At 38.5% G+C, this 6000-nt stretch overlaps 1 protein-coding gene across 6 annotated transcripts in view; it reads right to left on the reverse strand.

The window, feature by feature from the left end:
• LOC139752125 (alpha-2-macroglobulin-like) overlaps positions 1–3372 on the reverse strand; it is an 82529-nt gene extending 79157 nt beyond the window's left edge. For 5 of the 6 annotated variants that reach the window (XR_011713483.1, XR_011713480.1, XR_011713481.1 and 2 more), the window contains exons 1-2: positions 3233–3369; positions 28–185 (exon numbers count right to left, since the gene is read on the reverse strand). The gene's annotated coding sequence lies outside the window, so the exon portion shown is untranslated. Of the gene's footprint in view, positions 1–27; positions 186–3232 lie in introns of all 6 variants that reach the window. The other variant, XR_011713482.1, reaches the window with a different exon arrangement.
• Between the last annotated feature and the right edge of the window lie 2628 nt (positions 3373–6000).

Below are 6000 nucleotides of genomic sequence, written 5' to 3' on the forward strand. Positions count from 1 at the left end.
CTCCCACTCCGCTCACAGGATACTTACAGTCATGGGTAATGCGCACATACTGCTCTGCTCACAGTATGCTCACGATCAAGCAACGGTCATCCCAGTACACTCTTGTTGCAGGCTGCCTAGTGTTAATGCCTCTGGCAGTGGGAGTTGGATTTTTTTTGTCTGAGTTAGCTATGATCACCACAGACCTGGACGAAAAGGAAGAAGAAACAAATAAACAAAATAGGAAAGGGAGAACTTGGCTCCATCCAATGTTGGAGGAGAGGAAAACTGAGTGGAAATTTCACAATCTCTATCCTCATCTGACTGATGAAGAGAGCAATTTCTTTCAGTGTTTTTGAATGAACATCAGCACCTTCAAATAGATTCCATCAAGAAATGAGGAAGAAATATCTAAGGCAAACACAGCCTTTAGAGAAGCCATCACCCCTTGACAAAAGCTAGCAGTATTCTCAGGTACGATACAAAATGTATTTTCCCCCATTTTTTATAAGGTCAACTGCTTCAACAAGGATGTTGTGAGGCATTACAAAAAATAAAAAGCACGCACTCGCATCTGAAGGTTTTTATTTTACTGGAAAATTATTTTTACTATCTTTCAATGTTTCTGAACGAAAAATTTTCTAGTGAGACTGATGAGGCCAATGTGGATAGCTGACAGTTAGCTAAGGTGTTTATACATCACAGCTCTAATGATATGGAGTTTCTTGTAAAGGTTGGGTATACAATCCTGTTGATGTATCAGAATACTGTGATGGGGAAGGCATTGCAGATGATGGACAAATGCTTTGTGGAAATGCTGCATAGCTGTGGGAGTTTTGATACTGAATATATTTTCCTTCAATCTCCTTTACTAATGAAAACACCTTTATTTTGATGAAATGTTGGTCACTTGGATTGAATTTCTTGACAGTTGCAGCCATCAACGAAAAGAAAGTGTCAATTGTATCAGGAGCACATTCTTCTTTCTTTTTCTCTAATAAGTATTTCATCAGAGTTGCTGAAGCGCTGTGACTGATGTGCTCCAAGGCCCTTTTGCATTTAGGACGTACTTGCTTAGGTAGGGGATATTTTTTTTCTGGAGGTTCACCTTCACTGTTCCAGTTTTCTTGTCCACTGAGAGTTTCTTCATCATCATGTGCATTTTCATCCTCTAACTCATATGCCTCCTGCGTCACAGTGGAAATTTGAGACCTGTCTTTCATAAAAGTATAGAGAAATGCCATCTGATTTTCATACTTCCATTTAGAACTAGAGGCAGCAGCCCGTCCACTCCTAGGTTTAGCCTCGTTGACATGTTTACAGTACTGCGATTGTAAGGATTCCCACCGATCCTTGCATTCAGGTCCTGAGAAGGAAAAAACATAATTAATATAATCAATGAACTACCCTTTCAGGTTTCTGGCAATGGGAGACTCCTACAAAACAATAGCATTCAGCTATCACCTGGGTCATTCAACCACTTGGGAAATTGTGCTTGAAGTTTGCAATGCTATAATCAAGAAGCTACTGAAAGAAGCTATTCCATCTCCAAATAAACAAGATTGGCAGTGAAGTGCAGCTGAATACTGAACCCTATGGAACCTTCCAAATTGCAGTGGTGCTGAGACTGGAGCACCAGCAAACATTGGCTCCCACCATTTCAATTATGAAAAAAACATTTTCTATGGTACTCTTAGCTCTTGTAGATGCCAAGTACCATTTCATATCAGTGGATGTCGATTCATATGGCAAAAATAATTATGGTTGAGTATTTGCAAGTTCTAAACTCGTGAAAGCTTTCAATGACGGCCAGCTAAATGCACCTGATGACTCTGTACTTCCTAGCACAAATGTGACTTTACTACATGTAATAGTAAGAGATGAGGTCTTCCCTTTGATGAAACCCTACCCAGGAACACAGGCATATAGAGATGTAGAGAAAAGGGTCATTAACTACAGACTATCTCGAGCCAGGAGGTTATTCGAGCATGCCTTTGGAATCTTGGTGCAAACATTTAGAATTTATCTAAGGAAACTTACAGCAAAACCTTAAAATGCCAACACTATCATTACACCATGCATACTTCATAACCTTATACATTTTGACGCAACACTGCTTGACACAACTCCCCTACTTCATATGTTTTACATCCTATGAGAGGAAGAGGAGGAAATGCAACTAATCAGGCTTTTGCTGTCAGAGATACATTCAACTTCAACTCACAAGCATCTGGGGTAAACCATGGAAAGGACTATGGGGCCTAGTTGTGGAAAAGGAGTTGTGGTTTCAGTGCATTACACATAACAGCTAGATAATGGATGTGAACAGATGCGGCCTTTGTTTGTCTCTTCCTGGCACTACTTTGCTCAAGCAGGAATCAGCAATCAAGTATGAAAAAAACACCTCTCACACTACAAATTTGATGACAGAGTGGCTGGCATGTTTAGGAAGGATACTGGGGGAGTTTTTTCTTTGGAAACACTTCAGTACTTTACATATCAACTTTTACCAGTCTTTTATTACCCCATTATCACACGACAAAATAGGTACAACTGTTAAAAGTTTCTTCCACAAGCATGATGTCAGCAATTATGCCTCACTTGCATCTCACTCTTTCTTAAGAAATCAAGGTGAAATCATTTATAAATAGTGGGTGTAGAGGGTAAAGAGGAAAACAAAAATTTTTCATAAGCCTTCCTTTAGAAGTTACTAATGGTGTGGTAAGTCAGCTGAATATTTAAAAAAAGGCAGAAAAGGTTATTATATCAAATGATGTGGGCTGCCATTCTCTAGTGCACATTAATTAATGTGGGCCACTGTCTAAGGGTTAAACAATAAATGAAACCATTTCAAATAATAACCAATCATAACACCATCTCCTACATAGCTGAAGCTAGATATAAATTGGACATTGAGCTATCATTTCTTTCTCTTACAGAGTAAACTTGGATATGCCTGAGTCTGACAGACCCAAACATACCATTTCAGGATTAGGGGTGCAGAAAGTAGTTTTACTCCATTCTCTCCCACTTCCATTTAAAATACTGTACATCTTCACAATTCCTCCTTCTGTGGACTCTTTTCCACAAAAATCCATGGCTTTACTAGGGCATAATGATGGGGGATGTACCAGTCACAACTGAATTCATCCTATCTGACATAATGAAGAACATACAACTATAATCCTCAAACAATATACTTGGCTTTCAAAATTCCTTATGGAAATATGTATTAACTTCTAACATAGCTTACCAGTGTTATCTTTGCTTAACCCATGTTGTTCCAAGCCAGTATTTATTTCATTCACATTTTTAGGGTTCCCTTCAATAAAACCTTCCAATTCATTAATTTCTTCAATCTCGTCTTTAATTTCCACAAAATCTTCATCTTCTTGCTTAACTTCAACTTCTCTCTCCAATCTGTACATCTTGTCATTAATTTCTCCTAAGTTATTTTTGTTTTCAACATTTCCTGTAATGAAAGGGAGTATCTTAATATTTACAAAAGTGCACATAAAAAATTTTAATTGTGATCTGACACTTGGGTAACAATTATATTTCAGACAATGGAACAACGATCTGATCTATGCTTGAATAAAAGCTCAAACAATAATGAAGTTGAGGGATTACTTTCATACAAAGTATGAAGTAAAAGGTAGAGGAAATGGCTTATTCCTAGAAAGGCATTTAATGCAGTGCATGCCTATTTAGGGGTTCTCTTAAAAGTACCAAAAAAGCAGTCTACAACACTAGATGCACCAAGATATTCATGAGATGAATTTACAAGAAACAAAGTGCACCCACCAATTCTTGAAACTAACACTCAGTAAACTTATGTAAAAGTCAATCTTGCATAGACTCTTCAACACACACACACACTTTTGGGGGAATCCTTAACTTTCTTATATTTCATGTCTAAGGTGGCCCTAGTTTTTGAGGGATAGTAGAACATCACATCCACTCTCTAGCTATCATGCATAATGTACCAAAACAAAAGCCCCCTATCCACAACTAGACCCCACTAACCTTTCTCCAGTTTCCCCTGACCACTTCTATTTCAGCCCATTGACAGCATGTCATCCTCTGTAAATTATATCACTTATTTGCTCTATCAGTGGCACATCTTGTAACTTTGTGCATGTTCAGGCCCCAAGCCTTCAAACCATCACTCACTTCATCCATCCACCTCCTTGGTTCCCCCTTTTCCTTAATCCTTTAATTTCTGACATGTATACCCTTTTTATCATCCTTTCCAAATTCCCACACTGTACTAGCATACCCCCTTCAGCTCTCTTGTACCCAATCTCTCTTATTTGTTCAGTCTTCCACACACCACATTCTGTCCACTCCCAGATATCTAAATTACTTCACCTCCTCCATGTTTTCTCAATTCAAACTCACACCCCAGCTAACCTGTCCCCTAAACCTGTTAAACCTAATAACCTTCCTTTTATTCACATTAGTTGCCAGAGTAAATGGTTCTCAAGAATTGGGAAATGGAGGACCAAAGCTGTGGTAACAGCTTTCTTTGAGAAATGACAAGCTCCTGTTGAGCCTCTCCAGTCAAAGTTTTGACAATTTCATAGCATGCCTGATAAAGGCTTTGCCTTTCCTGCAAAATCATGGAGGAAAGTGCTATGAAAAATTTTAAGACCTACAAAGGTATGGTTTAAGATGTGGAGAAGTCTCTTACTGCTTTCACTTTATCATCACACTAGTGATACCATGTTTCTTTACACACAATAAAAAAAACTTGAGCATCTTCATCAAAAGGTACCACTTAACAGATTAATCCTAAGTCCAGCCTTTCCAAGTCTGTGGATGTCTCAAGTTCAGCCTAGTGTAGAGCAACATCTTTTGAGATCACACTGATATCTTAATAAACCATTATGAAACTTCCTAAAAGACCCTGAATTACAGGATCAACCAAACCTGCACAGGTCATCCAAGAGTTATTCAAACCACCTGACATTTTTTCTAAAGTGGAAATCATGGGTGTGTTCATCTTTCACATGAAGTGAGCAATGTCATGTGTTTCTACAGCAGCTGGCTGAATGTTCAAATTCCTGGCAAGGAAAACACAGGACACTGTGGCACTGTACAAGACCTAGCCTGCAGCAACCAGACACAATCTTACCAGAAAAAACAGTCGATGTTCTAAGAGAACACCCAGTGAGAACTTCCACCCTCAGACCAGGTGAGAGTGGAGTAAGCAGATACGAACTTGGCATTTCCAAAACTATGAAAGTAGTAAGAACATTCTGACTTAGCATCCATCCTCTCTAACCCAGTCACTGAAGTCATCTGTCTGAGAAGCCATCTACACTGAAGAAAGTATCATGGAGAAACCTTAAATGGGACTCAGTCACATAATTTACTAAAATCCAAAACACAAACTTCCCCATACATCACCACACCACAGCAGACGCCGATGCAATTAGGTTTCACAAATTATGGCACAACGTAACAACCTCTGTGACATGTGATGTCACAACTGTCCAGTCTTCATACACTCCCAATCTAAATCCATTTCTGGCTAATATTGGGTTGAAAAGGGTAAAACTGCACAACTTTAGTGTGTAATATCCATGTATAACTTGACTGCTTTTACTGCTCTGCAGTCTGGACTAACTTGTGTGTATGTATATGTAAATACTTATTTGTACGATATGGGTGGGGAGTTTTATACTCATGGGGCCCCATCTCTTGAACATTCTCAACTATCATAACATTAACCATGCCCTAAGTCTATCATAACATTAACCATGTAAAAGTATTTATTTACATCTTTTCTTGTAACAAGTTCCTTGTTTAAATTCATGTTATATCCACTGTTTGCTCTATCCCTACATCTAATGAAGAATTGTTCACTATTCAGATCATCACTGTGTTTTAAAAACTTAAGAGTGTGATCAGGTCACCTTCCTTCCCTAAACTGCACAATCTCACACTTACGTAATTTCTCCTCTACATATAGTCATCCATCTGTTCTCCAATTATCCATTTCAAAAACTTAAAAGA

The sequence above is a fragment of the Panulirus ornatus genome, chromosome 12, assembly GCF_036320965.1.
Source record: "Panulirus ornatus isolate Po-2019 chromosome 12, ASM3632096v1, whole genome shotgun sequence".
NCBI classification, from domain to species: Eukaryota; Metazoa; Arthropoda; class Malacostraca; order Decapoda; family Palinuridae; genus Panulirus; species Panulirus ornatus.